We start from the raw sequence: 25,201 nt of genomic DNA, 5'->3' as shown, positions 1-25,201 counted from the left end.
CTCTCTCTGGCTATTATTGAAGAACCACCTCAGTGCCATCGAGTTACATTTCACTCAGGCTGACTGGCAGGGTCTCCAAGCAGCCATCAAACTTCCATACTTGTCTCCCGTCGCTACTTTCTCCAACATCACTTCGTCCTGGGAATTCTATCAAAGAAACTTGTTCTCTCTCAGGCACAGATTTATTCCCTCTCATCATCAGTTGTCCTACTCTCCCTCCCACCCAAGGTTCACTGAAGCTTGTGATAATGCAGATGTCCTGAAACAACTTGCCTTTGCCTCATGGAAAGCTTACCCAACTGAGGGGAATCTCAGTTCCTTCCATAAAGCTCTGAAAAAGTGTGTATCTACCCTCAGGAGAGCCAGAAAACAACATCTTTCTAATCTCAAGTCTGAACTCTCAAACCTCTCTCCCTCCTCCAAATCTTGGTGGCATCTAATCAAATCTGTTTCTGGTGTATGTTCCCCCTCCAATCCCCTCCCTTATCTCAAATGGTCACACTGCTACCACCGCACGTGAAAAAGCTGAATGCCTAAACTCGATGTTTGCATTGAAATCTTGTGTCCACTCTTACGGTTATCAATCGCACTATTATGAATTCGTGCCCGCCGGCGTGCGATCGGCCATGTGTCTCTAATAGCAGCCGCGTCGCCCACCGGATGGACAATTCAGTCGTGACTTTCCGGAGCTAACGCCGAAAACCAGTCACAGGTGGATTTCTAATCCCCACCACAGCCGAGCCAATTGTCTACCCTCGCAAGATAGGGTCACTCGCCGAATATCGATATACCTAAGTACCTGCGCGGGCAGCTGACCAGTCGACCATACCTTGGCGCAGGTCGGCTTGGGACATGAACCGCTGCAGCGGTCCGTTCCGTTCTGCAGTGATAACCGAGCGGGTATTTTCGCCCGACCTCGCCGGATCTGATTCTATTTAACGGGTGTTTAAAACCCAGCTATTTATTCTGCCATGCAAGATGGCATTTTCAATAGGGAAAGGATGCTACGAACAGGGAACATTTCAACAAAGCACATTTATTGTAATTTACACGTATGTACAGCAAGGCAATGAAACACAAGCAAGCACATATACAGGCAAACAAAAGCAGGAGAAAGCACTACGACCAAATATAATTAATAAATATACAGTCACTTATACAGTGCTACTTCGCAGACTCTGCCCACAACATTCATTCCAAAGCCTAAAATAAACACAAGAAAAGACCCCCTCACAGACAAGGGGGTCAGGCTGCACCACTTGTGTCTTTATGACACGGGACCTGGTAGACAAAATGGGTCCCGCGAGACGGTTGAGGTTACCTGCACCCTCGAGGTTCCTCGATGGTTGACGAGCTCTCTCCGGCACTCTCCTCCCGACTGCACGGCAGAGCTGGTCGTCCGCACACAACCCTCGCGACTTGGCATTATCAGCACCACGACGAAGACAAAGCTCCAGCTCAAAACCATGTCATTCCACGAAGCCACCAAAAGACTGAACCACCACGAAGACGTCCACTACAAGAAGACCTCCCCTGGCGTCTTGTGCGCCCTTGTATCTCCTGGGGTTCAACGCTTCGCCCTCCCCGTTTTTGGCTCCGCCTCCCTTCGAGCTCCTGCGAGAAGCTTCGAGAGAAGGGGCGTTTCTTAGTTCCCAGCACCTCATTCCATGAACCGACCAATGGCGAGCGATCTGCCTCACCCTTCCCCCACACCAAGCGCGGAGAAAAATAGGCGGGAAAAATCCGCGCACAACTGGAGGTCTTCTTTTCTCTGTCTTTCCACTCGCGTTTCCCGAATACCCTCGCTCCTTGTGCTCTGTGGAGAAGGTTGTATGAGCGGAGAGGGTTGCCATGTGGGTGGAGGAGAAGGGAATCGATAGCTGGCGTAGCGGCGAAGGTGGTTGGGTGGTGGCGTAATTGTTGTGGTGATTGTAGCGTGGTTGGCATTGTGGTCATTTGGGAACGATGTTGGTGGTGGTTGTTGATGGTAGCGATCATGGTTGTGGTGATGGTGGTGTGGTTGTGGTGATTTGGTTGTGGTTGGCGTTGTGGTTATTTGGGAGTGAAGTTGGTTGTACTGGGGGTTGGTATATGGTTGGTCCAAAATAACGATAGAAAAAGAAAAACCAATGTCAAAGGGTCACAGCCCAGTTAACACAAAGAATCTCCTCTAAACAATGGTGGGGAAATCTACCTGAACATAAACTTAGCGGCATAACTGATCTAAGGTGCTTTATGGTGTTCCGCAAATTTCCACAGCCGTAACAATATCAATATTATCAATCATATCCTCATATACATCTCCAGTCTTTATTTCTAATATAAAACTGTCTGTATCCATTTATAACAATGACACATTATCTTTATACTTTAATTTTAAATTTTTATAGTAATAGTCATATAAATCATATATAAAAGATATAAATCATGATATTCCCCAAGATTCTTAATATTAAACTTTCCCCAAACCTTTTTAGCTTGTGTATAATCTTCATCAGAAAATATGAGTTTCATTCAACTTACCATAGAAACTTTCCCTTGAAGGAAGTTGTGTTTCTTTAAACCTTTCAAATGAATCCATATAGTCATACGGATATATTCCCTTTTGTGATAGGAGATCAATCTCTTCTTGATTTGAGAAACATGATTTTAGACTCGAAGTTTTTAATATTTGATGCTAACTGGGATAATGAATCTCCCATAAACTTGTATGTGTCAAGAAATCTGATATGGGTTATGGGGTATGTATAAATTGTTTTTGTGAATGAGATGTATTTTTGATCTGTGTTTGGAATGATGAAAATATTTCCAAATGTCTTTGAAAGTTCATTTATAAATACATGTGTGTCATAGTGAGCGTTGTTGTGAAGAAAGACGGTAATAAAGTTTGGAGGTTTGCAATTAATATTACAACAAGAATGAGCATGACCTCTATATTTACCAGTAAGATGACAGTGATCCCTAACTTGGGCCTCTCCCTCAATTTCCTCATCACAAATATGACAGGTACTGTTCTCTCTAAATTCCTTTTCCTCTTCTTTTGTTATTGACATTGGTTTATAGGTTTTCACCATTATTTCTCTTCGTCTTATGCAATCTTTTTCCACTCGTCTTACAAACTCCTCTGAGGCATCTTCCACTCTATAAAGTTCTAACTTGTATTCATCACCAACAGATGATTTGATATAATAACAGAAACCACAAGGAGTATGTTTTTGGTATATATTTGTGTATGATTCATTTGGATTTGGAGAAACAGTGTCTATCTTTTCAGGGATACTTTCAAAATCAGCATATATCACAAATGGATGTTTTATAGATTTGTTAAAATCTTTGAATGATATGTTTGAACCTGCTTTTGGTAAATTGATTATGGTTGATTTATGATTACTACAATATTTTGAATGTTGATTTAATCATTCTTTTGTGTGAAAGGAGTTGAGACATCTCTTACAAGGATACGTTTTACATTTTATCTTGTATATTTGTGATTTGGTTAATCTTGAGAAATTTTGGATGAAAGCATAATGTGCTTTTTTCCTCTGAAGTAAAGTGGAGAAGGTCAATGTGTGTTTCATCATTTTTATAGTTGTTTGAAATTTTTAATATCTGAACTTTGTTTGTATACCTTAATCCATATACATTAACAGGTAGATTATTCATTTTCTTAAATTTAGGAATATCTCTCAATGACATTGGAAACTTTAAATCTTTAACATTTAATGTATACTCATATTTCTTATAATGTTTAACCCTTTCACGATTCCATTGTGAATGATGTAAGTGAGCAAGAACAGACCATAGAAAACATTTATTATCTTTGTTTTGAATATTAACAACCGCCTTCTTAAGTTTTATCTTTTTTGTGAAATCAATATAAGAAGATGCTTGAAGAGGATCTGATTTTAAGATGTGTATATCTGAAAAGATTATTTTTGTGATAGTAAATCCACTACCTACTAGACTGTTATCACCATCTTATTCTTGTCTCTGGATATCATTGAAAACATCACATCTTACAAAATGTTGAAATTATGAGATAAAGTGAAGGTTTGTGCTCATATGGGGAGTAGTTTCATCGTCTTGTCTTACCATTTTCAATTTTACTCCCATATAAAACTTACAAGTTTTCATTTCACTTAATGTGTTTTTTATTATAGTTTCAATACTTTGTTTTACCATATCAACAGCTTCCATGGTTGAGGATGGTCTGGGGTCTTGAAAGCAAAACAATCTTATTTTTATATGTCCTTTAAATGCTTCATCAGTGTTTTCAATGGAGAATTTAGTGGGGCCCTCCCTTTCTTCATTGTTCTTGTGCTTGCGTGATTGAAGATGTTTATTATAATTCTTTTGAAGAATATCATTATCACATCTATCACAATGTTTTGTTTCTTGGTCAAGTGGAGCTATTTGTCTGAAGAGATTGAATGTGTGTTTGTTGGTGTGAAGGTGTTTTTTATAATATTTATATTCATGATTACAAACATTGCAGTACATTGTATTCACCATGTTTATGTAATAAAACTTTACTTAAACTAAAATTTTCTTGATGAAAATTTCGTGAAATGAAAATTAGACCCCTCCTTCACATGACCTTTGAACTTTGACCCGCATCGCCCTTCCTTCACACCGAAGCGCGCGGAAAAATCAGGCGGGACAAGCCGTGCACCATCGGAGTTCCTTCTTGTTCTTTACACCCACGTTCTCGGATGGTTTTTGACGCGGAAAGGGGGTTGTAGCATGGTCTGTGGAGGATGGCATTTGAAAGCTGGCGTAGTGGTGAAGATGGTTAAATGGTGGTTGTTGATTGGTGAATCTGTGCTTAAAACCATTTTATCCTCCAACTTTTTTCACTTAATAAATACAATGTTTCAAGACACAAAAGACAAGTTTCCAGCAATCTCTTCATTTGTTAAAGATACTGAGAAATATGTCAAGGATGTAAAATTGAACAAAGATAAATATAACAACTATTGGATAAAAACAATTATGGTAAATAATATGAGTTCTTCAATTTCCTTCAGTGGAAGGGCTTTTAGTATATCTGGAAGAACATCAATGAAAGTATCTCCAACAAAAGTTTCTCCTGTCCTTCTGGTAATATATTCAAAACTAGAAAAAGCAATGAAACAAGGAAAAGTATCAATAAATAAAAACCTTATGGATGAAGCTTAAGAAAGAAAACATAAGACCATCTGTAATATGGAAGGAGAAATTTGTATTTTTTTCAACAACCCTAAATATATAAATCCTGATGAAATAAAGGATGTTAATATATCAGGTGAAATGACATTTCATTCAATTGTAGTTATGGATCATTTTAAAATTACCTTTAATATAAAAAATGTATTAGTTGAATCTGTTAATGAAAAAAAGTATATAGACATAGATGGTAATGTTTTTTTCTACTAATTAATTATGAGTCGTTATTCAACTGAAGATTTTGAAGATTATGAGAGTGATTATGATACCGAGAGTTTGTGTTTGCAAACGATAGTTATCAAAGTAGTTTTATAGATGATTGTGAAAGTACCGAAGATTATACTGATGTGGATTTTTCACCTTGAACCTCATAGTGATCATTGTTAGAATTATTCAAGTTGTTGTGGAATCTTATTTAACTTCCAGGGTGGAACGTCCAGCCGACTCGGTTTTAAATCCCTTCATACAATAAACAAACAGAACCCCCATTTGTTGCAATATTATTTGGTTCTATTTTTATTTATATTACTTTTTAGTTAGCCATTAAACCAACCCAATTAATTCACTTTCCATAGCTTAAGTACATTACATCAGAGTTTTATTATTACTTGGTCAGTCCCAAGGAGTACAAGCCACAGATGCCATACATCACACGTGCTTGCACTGAAACTATTTTGCATTTCAAAGCATTTTATACTTTCATGGGAGAGTGGTGGGGGCTGCCAATTCAAACTGCATACGTGTCTTATAGGTGAAAAAGCAAATGGCAAGAGTTGGCTGTTATCAGCCCAAGTCACATCGATCCACAACAAAACATTTGATCAACATTTCGGGCAAAGGACTCTTGGCCAACAAGCGATGGGGGCACTTATAGCATAGTCTGAAATCTCATTTGACAGCCAATTCGACTTATCGCATAAAACTTAAATTTATAGAACACCAGCACAATTACAATTTAGAATACATTAATATAAATATTTCCTCCACAGTCCCCCATTTTTTCCTTCTCAGGAAAATTTGAATAATTATATTACACACGATTACCATATCCCGTTCCTGAAGGAGAAAAGATATTCATTACTCAAGTTTAATCAACAATGGCAGCGAATGCTCATATCAGAAAAGTGAGTGCGTTTCCATTTAATTTATGGCCTGTTCATTAGCATGTGTCACACATTGAAAACATGCTACCCGAAGTCAGAAGATAAACAGGTCAGGGTGTAGATAAAGCAGCACCCAAGGGGAAACACAGTCGAAGCACTCCTTGAGCTGAGGAGAAGGTAGATGTTGGCAAGTATGAGCTTGGGCCTGACACTGGGTTGAAGGAGATGAAAAGGACTCAAGAGGTGAACAGAGATTCAGCCCTAACAGAGCCTGGGGCCTCGCAGCAGCACTTTGTGCAATCAGGTGTCATTCACCAAGCGAGCTGTGCATGTTAGATGCAGTCACGGTGGCAGCATGAGCCCCCATTTGCACCATTGAACACATGTTGCAGAGGACTCGCCGTGTGGACCTCCAGGCCTTCGTCATTTATTGAAGCAACCGCAGCAAGTTTACGATGTATTTGCAGAGCAGACATTCCTCCAGGCAGGCACCACACAACGGCGACGTTAAGACTTTGCTCAACCCTCTCCTCAGTGGGTTTTTTTGTTTTCTTTTTTTTCACATTGCTCATCTCATCTCCTCAGGAAGGGGGTAGTTTCATGATCACGTGTTGAATGCCCAATCATCCAAATCTGGGTTCTCCCCATCGTCCAATCGTTCGGTGGAAGTTCTTTCAAAGCTTCATTTAGACGAAATTGTACATTTGCATAGTTAAACTGCTCTCAACACTCCGAAAAAAAACAAAATCAAGGTTAACATCAATTAAACATGTCATCATGTAAACGTCATGGGTTCATGTATTTCCACAAGATTGACAAAGGTTCTTACAAAGCATTCAACTTGCATTATCAATATTTTATCTCTTTCCTTATTATTTCCCTAAATGACAACTAAAATATACAGAAATCTCAGTTGCATGTGTACTCAAAACATTCATCTCATTTGCTATTCCCATGTAAAAGCAAATGGTCTTTCTCAGGGTCCCAATTTCCAATCAATAATTATTTTCACAAAAATATTCCATCATCTATACAAAAAAATATGAAAGTTAGCTACTTCTTTCAAGAACCGAATCCAAAGCAATTCCATTTTGCACAGTTACCATTTTAACATTCATATCTGCTAAACAATTTGCAGTTTCATTCACAAGTAGTTCCAGAGCAGCTGCCATTATATTATCTTGATTCAATACTCAGTAACTTTTCCCTATACTCATTTAACAGATGATCAAAGTCCTTAGGTAAAAGGATTCTCAAATTGTAATCTCAAAACGAAAGTTCATTTCAAATTTTAACCAAGAGAAACATGATGGTTCGTTCTCAATGAGTTTTTTTTTTAATGAGCTAAATCTGAAAGTAACTAACACAGTTTCTGCACAACCACCATTTGCTTACTGTTCCCCAAGTTTAAGCATGTGACAACAAACCCCGTGCATCCAAACATTATCATGAGTATCACTTGTTGGTCCTTTTGACCATAAGATTATTCCCATCACTACCATACAGGTCAAAAAAACAAAACAGTGTACAACCATCCCCCCCACCCCCCCCCCCCAGGATGGGAGTTCCACTCCGCTCGGCCATCCTCACATTGAGTTGCTGAGCTGCAGATCACACCTTGGCTGCAGAGCGTAAAATATCTCAAAAATAATGTTTAACGAATCTCTATCATCAACACTGAATTCCATCGACATTTTAAATCTCTGACATTTTCCATCTATCCACTTCTCTCTCACCAAAACAGCAATTTGCTGCCATTTCCAACTCACATACACAAACCATCCATCACTTCCTCTGATCTTCTCAATTACTAATCCATTTCCTTTATCAAAGCAATTAAATACAGTTTAAAAGTTGAACAAAAAAAATTGTCAACTCATTTGTCAAATTTGTCGTCAGGCGAATATCATTTAAATTTCAGCTCAAACACTCCGTCCACACATGTAACGAGAACCTTCCCAAACTTCATCACGGTCTTGGGGAGGCATCTTAAACTTCAGACTAATAAAACATCCAATCTTTTTGAAACAACTTTTGGTCAAAACAATAAAATATTGTTGCGAATTCGCGCCCGCCGGCATGCGATCAGCCGTGAACCTTGATTCGCAACCGCGTCGCCCACCGGTCGGACAATTCAGTCATGACTTTCCAGAGCTTACGCCGGAACCCTGTCATGGGTGGGTCTTTAACCTCACCACGGCCGTGCCAATTGTCTGCTCGCACAAGATAGGGTCACTCGCCGAACTCGATATACCTAAGTACCTGCGCGGGTAGTCAACCTGGCGACCGTACCTTGGGTCGTACGTACCAAGTAGGTCGGCTTGGGACACGAACCGCTTAACCGGTCCGTTCCGTTCTGCAGCGATAACCGAGCGGGTATTATCGCCGACCTCGCCAGATCCGATTCTATTTAATGGGTATTTAAAACCCAACTATTTATTCCGTGATGCAAGATGGCATTTTCAATGGGGAAAGGACGCAACGAACGGGGAACATTTCAACAAGCACATTTATTAAAAGCGCATGTATGTACAGCCAAGGCAGTCATGCAATTTACAGGCCAGAAACAAAAGCCTTACAACCGAATATTATTATTATTTACAGTCACTTAAACAGTTTTACTTGGCAGATGGCGCCACAACATTCACTCAAAAGCAAAGGAATGGCCACCCCCAAAGACGAGAGTGGCAGACAGGGTCCGTGGACCTTTATGACACGGGACCTGGAAGACCGAACGGGTCCCGCGAGACTGTAGCAGGTTACCTCCCCCCCCACCCCCCACTCGGTGGTCGGTGAATCACGACGTCCCGTCCCTACGGCCGCTAGCGTAGCCGCGGCTGATCCCGGGCCGCTCGCGTGGCCGGCAAGCTCTCTCCGGCGCTCCCCACATGGACGCGCAGGCTCGCGCCACACAGCTGGCAGAGCTGCGCCTCCAGTCCGCGTCTCCGGTGCGTCGCCCGGACTTTCCACCGACCCACACCTCCAATGAACGGGTGGCTCCACGGACCGCTTCCTCGCAGACCCTGACCATGACAGGACCAGCCACCAGACAAGACCGCACGAACTCCACCACCCAAACACAAGAGCCACGAAGCTCGTGTGCTGTCCGCCTTGTATCTCCAGGGGGCTCAGCGCTTCGCCCTCCCCGTTTTCGGCTCCGCCTCCCTTCGAGCTTCTTTGAGAGGCTTCTTGAAAAGGGGCGTGCCCTCTCGCCCCCTCCCTGCGCGCCATGCGGGGGACGGGGGAAGTCAGTTTTGGCTCAGGTCCAAGGAATTATTCCCCCAAAATTAGACCCCTCCTTCACATGACCTTTGAACTTTGACCCGCATGGCCCTTCCTTCACACCAAAGCGCGGGGAAAAATCAGGTGGGAAAATCAGGCGGGAGAAGCCGCGCACCATCGGAGTTCCTTCTTGTTCTTTACGCCCGCGTTCTCGGACGGTTTTCGACGCGGAAAGGGGGTTGTAGCGTGGTCTGTGGAGGATGGCATTTGAAAGCTGGCGTAGTGGCGAAGATGGTTAAATGGTGGTTGTTGTTTGGGTGATTGTAGAGTGGTTGGCACTGTGGCGTGGTTGGTGGTGGTTGTGGTTGTTGTAATGGTGGTCGAGATATGGTCGGTTCAAAATAACGATAGCGACAGAAAAACCTACCTCAAAGGGTCACAGCCCAGATAACACGAAGAAAATCCCTTTAAACAACGGTGGGGAAATCTATCTGAACATAAACTTAGCGGCATAACTGATCTGAGGACCTTTATGATGTTTTGCGAATTTCCACAGCGTAACAATATTTTCTTTTAAAATCCATAAATCAAAAATAAAATCTTCAGCGTCTGTCCAATTAAATCATGACTTTATCTTGACTGGATCAATCAAAGTGTTACACTGGGTTGTTTGCCATTGCCTTCCCAGCACTAGTTCAGGCACCCTCAACATTCGCAGACGAATAAAGCAATATGCCTATTTCAACGTCCATCCGAGGGCATCATCTATTATCTGTGAATCGCCCCACGTGCTAAACATCATCAAATCATTTTTAAAATCATTCCAAATCACGTTTCTACATTTAAATCAAAATCTTCGAAACATTTCTGACACGTCCTCAGAGCTTGCCCAGCACTCAACCATGCCGGGTTGAGTAATCACAAATCATCACAATGTCAGCAAGAGCTCACCTCCTGAATCTTCGAAACATTCACAATTGTTATTTCAATTTATCCAAAATCCCTATGGCTTTTAAATAAAACTTCAACACTTTTTCCTTAAATGGACTTCACTTAAAACAGATTCAGTGGAGAGGGTGTGCCACAAACACCAAGCAACAAGGAACAGGAAGTTCTCTCCACATCCGGTGGGGGAAAAAAACTCTAAGACAGGCAAAACCCCAGTTTGGCATTACTCTGTCATGGCTTCAACACGCACACTCACGAACATTGCGTCTCAGACTCGCTTGTGATCGTGTGACAAATATTTTTACAAAACCTTAAAATATTCATTTTTTCATCGGAATTTTTTTTACAGAAACCCATGAAGGACGTTCTTAAACCTTCTAAAGTGTTATCATTCATCTCGTAGACCCTCATGATAAGTAGTCCACCAATGGGACAATTCTCAGGCTTTTGTCTGCAAAAACCCACGGCATCACGTGACCCGTGACAAATCTGCAACCTGCAACCCTCTTACGTGCTCGATCAAATTGCCTCGCTGAGACACTGCACTCGGCATAAACCCCATAAAATATCAGTTTTTTTCTACAGATTTTCGACAATCAAATATTAAACATGCTCAACGACTATCAAAAATAAAAACAGAATTTAAATTGACTTTAAAACGAACCCATAACATCGGTCGAAGCAAAAATCTCAGATCCCACAGTAATTCACACAATTATTAATATTATTTTATGAATGTCCATCTCTCTTCACGCTTTATCTGCTGCAATATTATTATTTCTAACAAGACATTCATGTATCACATCGTCCAGTAATCTTTTAAATCCTTATCGAGCTCACAATCGTTTCCAATTCAGACTCCCATTGAATTGAATTCACACTCACTCAGCAACACATGCATCTCAATGCAAATCACCAGCCACGCTCCCAGCCGGTCAATCGTCTCCTGCACTCTACAAAATGTTTCGTGCAAATTATTGCATTTACAAATCCGTAAAACCTCCACACAATATATTATAACAACCTCACTGCAAACAACTTCCAGTGAGTTCAATGAACAAAAGGTAACTCTTATAACTCTTACAAACAGGTAAGTTATAATATTTATCTATTTTCCACTTAAACATAACCCTATCTCGGCGTCTCAGCCGTGTCCTCGGCCTCTCTCTCAGCCGGTCCGTATCAATGCAAATATATATATCTCACGCATCCTCTGCGCGGTCTGTGGCATGTCGCTTCGTCATGCCCATTTAATTGCTCCTCTGGCTCCTCGTCGAACCTCTTCTTGTACTGTGCCCTCTGCACTCCTCAAATTGTACAGTCAAGTTTCCCACATTTGTGGAAATCGCAAGGGTCAACCTCCCTCCTGATATGAAGTGCAATGGATAGGCCTCGCCCTGAGAATACTGCCTCAATGATCACAGTATCTCTCCTATCAGGTAAGTCCTCTGCACTCCTCTTCTCCTCCAGCACTTTTATAAAACAACTACAGTACTTATCGTTTACTTTAAAACGGACTCTTTCTGCAGGACCCTATTCTTTCGATCAATAAAATTATCTGACAATGTACTTTTCTTTGTTCGAGAATTCGTTACCCGCTAAGAGAGCTCACCCTCGAGGAACGCTCTCTGCTTACCTCTGCTCAAGCACTTGTCGTTTCTCCAGGCACTGCCTCCAGCAGATTAAGCACATCCGAGTCACAGCACCAACTGATGTGGATTTTTCACCTTGAACCTCGTAGTGATCGTTGTTAGAATTCTTCAAGTTGTTGTGGAATCTTATTTAACTTCCAGGGTTTAACGTCTAGCCGACTCGGTTTTAAATCCCTTCAGACAATGAACAAACAGAACCCCCTTTTGTTGCAATATTATTTGGTTCTATTTGTATTTATCTTACTTTTTAGTTAACTAAACCAATCCGATTAATTCACTTTCCACATCTCAAGTACATTACATCAGAGAGTTTTATTATTACTTGGTACTTGGTCAATCCCAAGGAGTACAAGCCACAGATGCCATACATCACACGTGCTTGCACTAAAACAATTTTACATTTTATACTTTCATGGGAGAGTGGTGGGGGCTGCCAATTCAAACTGCATACGTGTCTTATAGGTGAAAAAGCAAATGACAATTCATGGCAAGAGTTGGCTGTTATCAGCCCAGGTCAAATCGTTCCACAACAAGACATTTTATCAACATTTAGGGCAAAGGACTCTTGGCCAAAAAGCGAAGGGGGCACTTTTAGCATAGTCTGAAATCTCATTTGACAGCCAATTCGACTTGCAGCATAAAATTTAAATTTATAGAACACCAGCTCAATTACAATTTAGAATACATTAATATAAATATTTCCTCCACAATACCGAAGATGAATTTCAGTTTAAGAAAAGTTTTACTTTGTAAATATGTTAGATTTTGAGACTCTTGAATTCCCTGATTCTCCATATGACAAATTTGAGAATTGTCCTGCATGTGATAGAGTAGGATTAAACACAGAGTCAAAAGCCTATAAAAAAATGTATATTCTGTGATTATCTTCTAATTCAAGACTATAAAAAATATAAAAAGGAAAATAATTCTTTTAGATTTACACCAAAAATGAATTACTTTACAAAATTGATTAGAGAAATGAATGTAAAGTATGAGGGTGATAAGATACCTTTCCTAACAAGGGAAGAAGCTGAATGCATTAGAGAAATGTTCAAAGGATTGTTGTTATACAGTATATTATTCACGATTGTCATTTTCAGGGAAATATCAACACAAGATATTGTATAAATAAAATAATGAATTATCTTGAATTTAAACCCGAACTTAGGATAAAATATAGAGTTTCTAAAAAAGCCAATAATAAATTAAATAACCTGTTTTCCAAATATATAAATGAATGGTTTTTTTACCCATATGGGAAAATAAGATAAAATTTAACAATCATAATAATCTTCCAAGTTCATGAAGATGTCTCAGAGTTGGTTCAAGCAGATGTAGAAAAACCTGCTTATTTTTGAAGATGCTCCTGACTCCCAACTTCTGAGATTATGATAATTTAATAATTTTCACAAAGTCGAGTTTTCAACCTGAGTATCAACGACTATCACAAGGTTTTAATGCTGGTCTTCAAAATTAAGATATAATCAGTTTATTTAAACTTCAAATCAATCTAAATGATTGTATCATTGAAGACATAATACAACTATTTTATGACACACAGAGATATAAAAAGAAATCAAAACTGATAACTTGTATTCTTCGTGATAATACGGATGATATACCTTCTCCCCAAAATTTGGATAAATCAAAAAAGAACCTCGTTATCTTTGATGATTGTGTTGAGAGGAACCAAACGGTAATGGACAGCTACACCACAAGAGGGAGACATTCTTCTTGTAATTTTATTTATCTTTATCAATCATAATTTCAACTTCCTCGTCGTTCCATAAGAAACAATGCTAATACATTTATTTTATTCAAGTTAAATTCAAAAGAGATAAACAATTTTTGGAGAGATAATTGTTCTACATTATGTAGTAAAAAGGAATTTGGGGATTACATGAAGCACACGACTGAAAAATATAAATATATTGTTGTGAAACAAGATGAGATATTAAGGGATATATTTTTTGTTTTATAAACGATTACATATATAAATGACAACGATTATTATAAATCTTGTGGGTGAATCTGCTTCTGGAAAAAACTTTCATAAATCAAGGTTCTTGTGTAGTACAAATGAGAATATCGTAAATTTACTTAAAAAAAAAAAACACCGTGATACGCATTGTATCAACAACAACTAGAGTAATAAGACCTGGAGAAGTAAAAGGTGAAGATTATCACTATATTTCAGTGGAGGAGCATATGCGATTGAGGAATGAAGGCCAAATATTTGAGCAGGTTTCTCTTGGTGCAACAAAATATTCACATTGTAAGAGTGAGTTAAAGAAACTAAAATCTGGTGGTCTTGGGATATTAGGAACTAATCCAGAAGGAATGAGACAAATTATTAAACATCTGAGTGGGGTTAAGATTTTATCATTCGGTTTTGATGTTGATGAAGAAACTCAACGCAGACGTATGAAAAGCAGAGATACAAGTATTGGTGAAGAAGAAATTACAACTCGTATTAATGTTAATAAAGAATTTGATGAAATATTTAAAGACAAGGATTTATTTGAACACATCTACTTGGATGATGAAGAAAAGGAAAATTTCCCTGTTGATCTTTATAATTCATGAAATGATATTTTCCAATAAATAAATGGATGTGAAAGAAAGAGAAAGAAGATTTAAGGAACATTCTATTCTTTCCCATTCTTCCCTCCAGGCTTTCAAAACAGCTGTTCACCACCACCTCTTATCTTCCCCCATCCAAATCCTCGATCTTTTCTACCCCCGATAATCCACCCAAGCCCACTTCCTTCATTTCTCCTGCTTTCCTTCCTGAAAGTCCCTGAAATGTCCATCTTCTCTTCGCCATGTTCCCCGTCCCATCCCCATCCCTCTCCCTTCCACAGTTCACCTAATGTGTCTGTTCCCCACTGTTTTGTCCCTTCCACTCCCGCCCCTATTGTCTCATGCCTCCTTGCTGTGAGTTGTGTGTTTGCTCTCATACGAGCCTCGACCAAGGTATACAAAAAAAAAAAACATCAAGAGTTGGTTTCAAAAGTTGCAAAACAACAGGAAGACAAAGAAGAAACGCAGACAGAAACTAACGGGTGAAGAAGCATTTGAAAGAAAACAAGAGAAAATTTTTAAACCACTTTTAAAAACTTCCCAAGAAAAAATTAAAGATGTTTCCACAGTTCCCACAATAGAATATACTCCTAAAAAACTTCAAATGTTAAAAGATTTCAGTCAAATGACAGAGGAAGAATTAGATATTATAGGAAAATTAGAATATGATGATTAAGGATTATTTCAACAAGTGGGAGAGGTTAATCAACCACCTGATTATATTGTGAATGCTCTTCAAAACAATGAATATTCAACGGAATCAAAAACCAAAGCAGGACTCATTCCAACAGAACAACCAGCAATATTTCATCTTGTTCAAGAAAAGGTATTGATATTTAATGATGAATTAAGGTTCTTGAGTTCTGCTCAACCCCCTGTTTAATTAACCCCCAGATTAATGTTTCTTCTCACAAAAGATGGAAGACAAGCTTCATCTGTGAGGAATGAATCAAAGTATTTTGATTAACCATTGGATATGTAAACTAATGATGATAGAGTATATATTGATCTGCTGGACTCTGTGAATTATAGGGTTAGTCTTTCTGGTGAAATGAGAAGGAGAAACGTATTATTGAGGCTTTAAGTATCCTTGGTTCAGGTATTAGTTTTCTTCCAAATGACCCATCACAATTAGTTAATGGACTGTTATTGTTGTTAGGTAGTAAGAAGGCTGGAAATAACAATTGTTTTAATGAATTATCTGCCATTTTAGACCAGATGATGAACATGAAAATAATTAATAAATTCCAATATAAAAACATTTTATCTTGTATTAAATAAGATGAGAAGCACAATCCTTAGTTTTAATTTCATAACAAATGACCACACATCTTCGTTCCAATAGCCTCTTCAACTTGACATAACAAAAGAATATGAGGCATCTTTATTATCCATGGAAACTTATAATAACTTATTTAATATTACCGAGAAAAATGACAAGTTTATTTATAATCCGGGAAGTGGATACGAAACGATAACAGTCTCACCCGGAGCATATGAGATTTCTCAAATATCTTCCGAAATTGCTCGTCTTATGAAAGAACAGGGAGATGAACCAAAAAATATTGTCATACATATTCAAAAACATACTTCAAAATCAATGATTAAACTTAAAAATAACTACAAGGTTGATTTCACAATTGATAATTCATTTTGAGAGTTTTTGGGTTTCTCCTCAAAAAAGATTGAAACTAATGGGATGTTTTAGAGTGATAATGTCATTCAAATATCCTCAGGAATAAATTCGGTATTAATTCACTGTGATTTGATTGATGGTGCTTATAATGATGGAATAAGAACAAATACAATATTTTCATTCAGCGCATACTCAACCCCAATTGGTTATAAATTCAATATGGAACCCAAAAATCTGGTTTATCTCCCTGTGTCAGGAAAAACCATACACAGAGTAAATTTTAGGATAACCGACCAAGATTATTGTATGATTTCTTTTTATGGAGAAGTAAAATCCATCAGAATTCACCTGTGTGAAGTTTTCCAATAAATAAATATGATGGTTATTGTGAGGGAACACGAGTTGGGCAAATATAAAATAATTCCACGGGATGGGATGTTCCTTTCCCCATACTACAAGGGTGACGGTATGTATCTTGGTAGAGGATACTCTAAACCAAAGAGACAAAGGGGTGTTGGACATCAATTTAGAGGAGATGGGATAATTGATACTCCAATGGGTATCGGTTCAAATACTCTTAAACATTAAGACCTAATTGGTTCAACTGCTTCTGCTGTGGGAAATGTAGCAGGTGCTATAAAGAGTATAAAAGATGCCCAAAAGGAATCTCATAAATTACAAGCAATAAAAGAAATTTAGAAAGGCAAAACTCAGTTGTCTCCCCAAGAACGACAGAAAATAATTCAAATATTTGGGTCAAGGTTTGAAAAGTTTTAACATCTTTTTTTCCTAAATAAATACAAGTAGGGAAGCAATTGATAGTATCTATGATTTGGATGATACTATTATCATCTCAAACTCCATTGAAAAGAAGATTACTTCAAGATAAATGCAATAACTGGAACAGACTGGAATGCAAATGGTACAAAAAGTTTTGTAATACATAATCAACAAACTTATTTGAAATTATCCAAAAGTTTCTTGTTGTGTAAATTTAAATTCACTAAGGCTGGAAATAACACAAACGCTACACTCGTAAATGATTTCTTCTGGAAAATGTTTGATAGTGTTCGTTTATACATTGGGACACAAGAAGTTGAAGCGGTTGATTATGTCTCTGCTGTATCTGAAATGATGAAATTTACACAATATTAATTCAGTGATAGAACGGGAAAGGGGGCTGTAGAAGGTTTTATTCCTGATATGTTAACGGGAACAAACACTGACCCTGGATATAGTCAAAGGAAAGGAATGTATAATGATGATACAAAATCAGTTTATAGTTTTACTGTGGCAGTTCCTCTTAAAGGTATATTTGGATTTTGTGATCATGATAAAGTTCTGCATGGTCTTAAAATTAGATTTCAACAACAAAGGAATGATAATGAAAATAGATTACTTTTTGGTGTTGCATGTGCTTTTGGTGATCAAAATAAATTTGTAATTGATGAAATGAATTGGCATATTGGTGAATATACTCCTAATCTTAAAACAGAAGAGATGTTGAATAGAAGACTTAACTCAAAGAAACCACTCAATGTATCATACCTTAAAAGAAGATCAACACGTCAAATTAAACTAAACCACGTACACGTGGAATTTAAGTGTTCTGGAAGGAAAGCCACAATGTCTGTGGATCATTTTTTTTTTTAAACCAGATGGCGATACTACTACTGATAAGAATAATGCATTGAGTGATAATGCTAAGGTGAAACAACTTTGTGTTTCTCTTGATGGAACATTTTATCCACGAGATAGATTGGAAATTAATTGGGAAAAAATGATTTTGCTGAAGCATACAAGGTGTGTGAAAGTAATGGAAATGAAGAACCTATTTTGGATATTACGGCATTTAAAAGTTTGTATCCAATCTAAGCGTTTGATGTGAGTGGACAAAAGGAAACCATAAAGTCTAATCGAGTGGATACTTCCCTATACATTGAAATTGGGGAGAGTGAAGAAGTTGATACTTATTGTTTGCTTTTGGAAGAAACAAAATTACAGATAATGCTGTTATGATTAGTCTCATGTAATTTTTTGTGAAATAAATGAGTGGCAAAGTACCAACCGGGGTATATGTTCATCAAATCAATCTTCATAAACTATCATCTTGTGTTCAAAATCAAAAACCTTGTACGATTAACGTTAATACAATTCAGAGAAAAGGTGTAAGAATTGAAGTTTTTCTCACAAGAGAACAGGTGAAAATCTTGAACGATACTGGCTCACTTAAAATTAAAATGACAAAACCAATGTAAAAAAAAAAATTCAATAAGAGAGACGAGTGGAGGAATTCTCCCATTTCTAATTCCTTTATTTGCTGGTTTAACTGCGGCTGGAGCATTGACGGATGGTATTTCAACAGCGGCGAAAGCTTCCAATGAGAGGAAGGCTCAACTCCAGGCTCAAAAAGAATTGGAAAGACAACAGAGTTGTAGAAACAAATTAATGCAAGTCGTGTAATTGTTGATTTTGCTGAAAAACTTGAAAGTCTGCCTGATAAAGCGAGATTGTTAGTTGGAGATATGCTTTGTTCTATCACACAAGCAGGTGTAAAATTAACTGAAAGGGGAAATGGATTATATCTTTCTAATAAATAAATGAGCATTGATGAGTGGTTTAAAGAATTTGGAAAGAATACAACATCAAATTTACAACTTGTCAAATATTGTAAGAAATGAAAAATTCATAATGTGGTTATTTGTATGAGAGATGAATTAACAAACATGCCAAAACATACAAAGAATTTTATTATGAACTTAGAAGATAATAATGGGAAAGGTTCTCATTGGGTTTGTATTTTTAATTATCAAGCCAAATATTATTTTGATAGTTTTGGTCTTCCACCACCTGTTGAAGTCATAAAATTCTTACATAATGGTGTTTATCAAACATTTCAAGTCCAATAATTAAATTCCAAGTGTTGTGGTCAATTATGCCTATATGTGTTATTTCAACTCAACAAAAATATTTTTTTAATGAAATTATTTTTAATCTCATATCAATGACTTATGTTGGTAAAGACGTTTCTATTTTTGGTGTATCCCAAGAACTGGATATTGATTAAGCAAATTATTACACAAAGGCACAGGCTGAATGACAGAAATATAGTATAACAAAAATATTGATATGAAAAATGCTGACAAATTAATAAAATATCCAAGCCCAACTGATGCGAATGACTTTGTGAGATTAAGTGATTTATCACAATATATATCCTTAAATAAAATGGCTGTGTATTCCAAAGACACAGAAGTGTTGATTTTATCTTCAGGTCATACAGAATTCACAGTTCCAATTAAAATAAATTTTTATAAAGAAGGGCGTCTCATTTGTATGAGAATAGAACAATGGGGGTATGATATGAATGATTTCGGGTATAATTGGTCATTTGAAAGTGACCGAGAAGACTTGGAACAATAAAATCAGCCTCGCAAGGAAGAATTTTATCCACTTGGTATAGAGAATGAGTTTTGTGGAAGCACGATTGCTGAACAACAAATAAAATAATTTAATAAGGGTAAATATAATAATGGTTTTGCCCTAGTTTATATCATGAAAACAGAAAAACAGGATTTTTCATAATAAGTAAGGAAATACAAAATGATTGAACTCTGGGAAGATGGGGAGGTGTTTCATGTCATAATATTATTCTGTCATATATTTCTAAAACATAAATGACAGCAAGAAGGCTTCAAGAAAATTATTATTTCTGTGTCCAAGCATACCTTCAACAAAAGGGTATTCGGTATTTTAATAAATATTTTCTACAACATAAGAATGAGGTATTTTCAATAAAAGATTGGCTTTATACTGATGTTGATAAACTGACAACTTTGGATTTAATTAAAAAATTATAAAGTTAAGAAAACGTAAGGCTCCTTTAGAAATTCAGAGAGAATTTTATTGGTATCCTGTTGTAAAAAAATTATTTTGGGTACAGGAATAACAAGATGAATATATGTCTGATATTCTATGGTGTGTAAGTGATTCAAGGATAGTACGGGATGAGGAAGGAGTTGAAGAAACTGAGACAGAAGAAGAGAGAGAAGAGGAGGAAAAGGAGGAGAGGGAGCAGAGAGAGAAGGAGGAAAGAGAGAAGAGAGAGAAGGAGGAAAGAGAGAAGAGAGAGAAGGAGAGAATAAATAAATATAAAAATATGGAAACCAGTGAGATAAAACAAAGATTGGGGGTGTTACAGAAAATTAATGAATCTCAACGCACCGAGGAGGAAAACAAAGAATTGACGAGTCTATTAGAAATTTTTTCGACAAGACTATTGACATCGTTTTCAAGAGAAAGATATTGTATTTAATTGAAGTTTCTCATTTTTTCCTTGAATAAATGGAGGAGAGAGTAAAGACGTTTCTAAGGGTTCTTTATGTTTTATAAATTTAGATTCAAATGTGCATGTTGGAAACTAAAAAGGTTTTTGCACTCTGTAGGAATTTTTCTCATAAATAAATGAGTTATTGTCTCAAATGTAAAAAGAAAACTGATACTAAAAAATTTCATATTTTAAAAGTAAAAATAACAGGGTTATACAAAAAGGTTCATGTTCGGTGTGTGGTTCAAAAAAAAATCAATTTATCTCCAAACACAAACTCGGAGGAGATCTCCAAAAGATTTTGTCAGGAAGTAAATTTTCCACTACTGGAATACCAGGGGAATTGCATCTCCCAGGGTATTCTTTCTGTGGTCCGGGCACAAACTTGGAGAAAAGATTAGATGAGGCAGACAATCCTACACCATGCAGTAAAAAACCGATCAATGGGGTTGATGAAGTGGGCATGAGGCATGGTATTGATTATGGGAATACCACAACTTTGGAGGAAAAGCATGAAGCTGAGTGAGAAATGTTATATAATTTGTCTCTGATACAAAATCCAACCTTGAGAGAAAAAGTTGATAGGTTAATCGTGAAGAAGATGATCAGTACTAAATTGAAACTTGGCGCTTGGAAATTCAAAAAACTTATAAGCTCTCATGATGTCATTAAGACTGAAGAGCAATTAGCTGATGAATTACATAAACCAATATTCACAAAGTTTCATAGAAGGAAGGTTTATTCCAAGGAAGTTGATTATATCTGATTTTGTTTTTTTTTTGTTGATTTTGTTTTTTTGTTTTTTTTAAACTCAATAATGATTTTGTTTTTGGTTTTGTTGAACTTTGATTTTGTTGAACAACTGCTGATTTTATTGAACTCAATAATGATAAGGGGTACAAGTATGCTTTAACTGTTATTGATTTGAGGAGTAGATATGTGTGGTTTTCCCTTTAAAAAACAAAACAGGTAATACTCTTATGTTAGCCTTTCAATAGATATTTAATAAAAGTAAGAGAAAACCTAAAAAAATTGTGAACTGACGAGGGTAGAGAGTTTTATCACAAGACATTTATGAATTTTCTAAAAAATAACAGCATTACATTATACAGTACCTTTAATGAAGGAAAAGCTGTTGTTATTGAGCACTTTCATCATTCTTTAAAAGAGAGACCATATAAAAAATTCACACAACTCGGTTCTCAACAATGGTCATCTTTTCTGCAGGATATTGTAGATAAGTATAATGACACGATTCACATGTCAACGAATGAAACCGTCAGAAACATTTACAAAATTAGAATATGAAAAAGAGATTAATGTCAGAAAACCTAAGTTCAATGTTGGTGAAATTGTAAGAATATATAGGTGAAAATCTCATTTTCAAAAGGGATATGCAAAGCAATGGACAAATGAGCTTTTTAAAATTGTTGATGTAATAGATTCAGTTCCTTGGACTTTTCAGGTATATGATTTAGAAGTGGAAGAGATTTTAGGTTCATTTTATTCACAGGAATTGCAAAAGACAAAGAGAAATTGAATTTTTTTTGACTTTGACTCCACCTTACACAAGCTCCACCCACACAAACCCAACCCCACACAAGCTCCACCCACACAAACCCCATGCACAATCCCCACCCCACACAAGCTCCACCCACATTCATCATATTCACATAATTAGTTAATTAGTTCTCCACACACAACATGTTTATTTTATTCAAATATTTTTACACCCATCCACACATGCTCCACCCATCCATACAAGCTCCACCCATCCATCTATCCATATAAACCCCGCCCACACAAGCCCCGCCCACACAAGGCCCACCCACACAAGCCCCACCCACACAAACCCCGCCCACACAAACCCCACCTACACAAACCCCACCCACACAAGCCCCACCCCCTCATCCCCCCTGTGTGCCCCCACCTTTGACCCACCACCCCCTCATCCCACTCCCCACCCTTCCCCACACACACACGGGGAGGGGAGGGGGTGGGATGAGGGAGGTGATGGGTCGTTGAGGGGAGCGCACCTACCCCCCCCCCCCTCATTTTCATGTCTTTATTCTTTTTTGTAGTTAAGAATCAGATAATTGTAAGGGATGCATTTATAATTAAACAACATTGAAAATATAAAATCTTCAGTTATAAAAATATATAATATTGTTATGGCTATGGAAATCTGCACAACACCAGAAAGGTCCTTAGATCAGTTATGCCGGTAAGTTTATGTGCAGTTAGTTCCACACCGTTGTTTAAAGGGAATTTGTGTGTTCACCGGGCTGCGACTCTGAGGTAGCCATTTTTCTTTTTCCTCTCGTTATTTTGAACCTACACACCAACAACAACGAGCGCCACCAAGTACACCGCAATGCCAAGCACGCAACAAACCTCCACGCAAACAACAACCACGCAACAAATCACTATCACAACAACCACCACCATCTTCGCCACTACCCCCGCTGACGAACGCCATCCTCCACTGTCCACGCTACAACCCAAACCGTGTTGAAAACCATCGAACGCAAGGGGAAAAAAAGAAGGTGTTTCGATGGCGCGCTGATATTTCTGGCCTGTTTCTCCGAGGAGTGTGACAGAAGCGGGTGGGGCGGCTCGCCCCCGATTGGTGGACGCGCAGTGTGACGCAGTCGGGAGTGAGGAACGCCACTTTTTGGGAAGCTTCGAGAAGGGAGGAGGAGCCGCGAACGGGGCGGAGCGAAGGGCGGAGCCCCGTCTTACAAAAGGCGAACAGATGTGGGGCTCGCTGTCTCGGATGCTCTCTCTGCCCTCTCTGTCTCTCCTCCAAAAAGCTCGCGCTCCCTTCCTCCTCGCTCATTCCAGCGCTCGTGGCCCGGCGTGGCCTGTTGGTGGAGACGTGGATGGGAGGCGCCGCAGTGCGGCCTGTGGTGGACCTGCGCGTCTGGACGAGGGGTGCCGGAGAGGGTTCGGGGGCCGCGTGGGAGGTCGGAACCAGGCGAGACCACGCTAACGGTCGTGGGAGGTGGACTCAAGAGCCTCTAAAGGGAGGTCTTTCTTTTCTTTTATTTTTGTATGGATGCTGTGGCGCCGTGTCTGTAAGTAGAAACTGCTAAAGTGTCTGTGCATGTAAATGAACTTTGCTTTATTTGGTTGTATTGTTTTCTTGCCTGTAAATTGCATTACTGCCTTGATTGTTGCTTGTGAATACGTGTGCTGCATAATAAATGGTCTTGCTTGTGTTGTTTGTGGAGTAAATGTGCTTGTCGAACTGTTCCCCGTTCGTTGCGTCCTATTCCCTTTTTTGAAAGTGCCATCTTGAATCGTGGAATAATTGGTAGTGAGTTTTAAACACCTGGTAAAGTAATCGGAACCGTCGAGGTCGGCGATAACACCGCTCGGTTATCCCTGTAGTACGGAACGAACCGCTTAAGCGGTTCGTGTCCTGAGCCGACCTGCGGCGTGGTGCAACTCCTCGGTAGGTTACCCGCGCGGGTATTTAGGTATATCGACATTCGGCGATTCACCCTATTTCACGCGGGTAGAATGCGGACTGGTTGTGGTGAGGTTAAACCCCCACCCGTGACTAGCTCCTGGTGGTAGTTCCAAGGAGGTTCACGACAATTGTCCGAATGGTGGGCGACGCGGCTGCAATTGGAGTTACGCGGCGGTCGCACGCCGGCGGACGCGAATTCGTAACAATATTTCCAAGCAGTCTGCGCCAGATGCCTTGAGTTTCATGTCAGATTCCCGCAGATGATTAACTTGTATGCTTGTTTCATCCAGTCAAGGGTTTAAACTGAAAAATAGAAATAAAATGTGACAAAACTCCAGAGAAATGGAGATTGCCAGAGATAAGCAGAGACATATAGGCAGATGAATAAATAGACAGAGACATATAAACAGATATATGCAGATGGATAAATAGAAATATAGAGACAAACAGATAAACACACTCACACAAACTCATACATTCACGTGCGTATTTCTCACCTTGAAGTCGGGCCTTTTAAGATTAGAGGAGGTGTCAACAATGTTTCACATTCGGTAATGATTCCTTTCAATTGAAGATGAAAGGAATAAATCTCTTGAATAACATTATACATCTGTATGCATTTGTTGTGTAATTCAAATAAATCGTTCTCCACAGACGCGATTAGCAATGAAGATAGGCTGTTAGGAGAAAACAAATAATAATAATTAATCATACAGTGATTTAATTAATAATCAGTTGCATCACTGTCATTCTCAGAGAAAGCATACACAAACTTACCAATATTTTTCTCCAGATTATTCAGGACTCTTCATCAGATGAAAAATAGTTCATGTTTCAGTCGTTTTTTCAATCCACAAGATGAGAAAAATTATAAAGCCTTCAAACGGTGCATGAGTGAGCGTCGACTTTTAAAGCAACTTTGAGGAAGTGGGATTACGTAATCTTGGAATTTCCAGGGTGTGTACTAGATGGAAAATGCCGGTTTGGGCGAGACAACTTGTGAAATACGTGGGCGATACATTCTCAAGCAATCGAACTTATTTTAACCCT

General features: G+C 38.4%; 1 protein-coding gene, 1 long non-coding RNA gene and 1 pseudogene across 2 annotated transcripts in view; 1 reads left to right on the top strand and 2 right to left on the bottom strand.

The window, feature by feature from the left end:
* Positions 1–25,201, top strand: part of LOC147021223 (uncharacterized) — a 95,049-nt gene that overhangs the window by 67,121 nt on the left and 2,727 nt on the right. The gene's annotated exons all lie outside the window — the stretch shown is intronic.
* Positions 723–25,201, bottom strand: LOC147021224 (uncharacterized). The gene is made up of 3 exons (XR_015061335.1): positions 24,929–25,201; positions 24,649–24,828; positions 723–7,930 (listed from the first exon to the last, which is right to left on the bottom strand). It is a non-coding gene; the product is annotated as an uncharacterized LOC147021224 (long non-coding RNA).
* Positions 11,780–11,925, bottom strand: LOC147021225 (U1 spliceosomal RNA; annotated as a pseudogene).

The sequence above is a fragment of the Eptatretus burgeri genome, chromosome 8 (genome assembly GCF_056783735.1).
Source record: "Eptatretus burgeri isolate ZD-2024b chromosome 8, Ebu_testis_v1, whole genome shotgun sequence".
In the NCBI taxonomy this organism is placed as follows: Eukaryota; Metazoa; Chordata; class Myxini; order Myxiniformes; family Myxinidae; genus Eptatretus; species Eptatretus burgeri.
The sequence above is the reverse complement of the archived record's forward strand: the minus strand, read 5'-3'. Positions and strand labels throughout refer to the sequence as shown.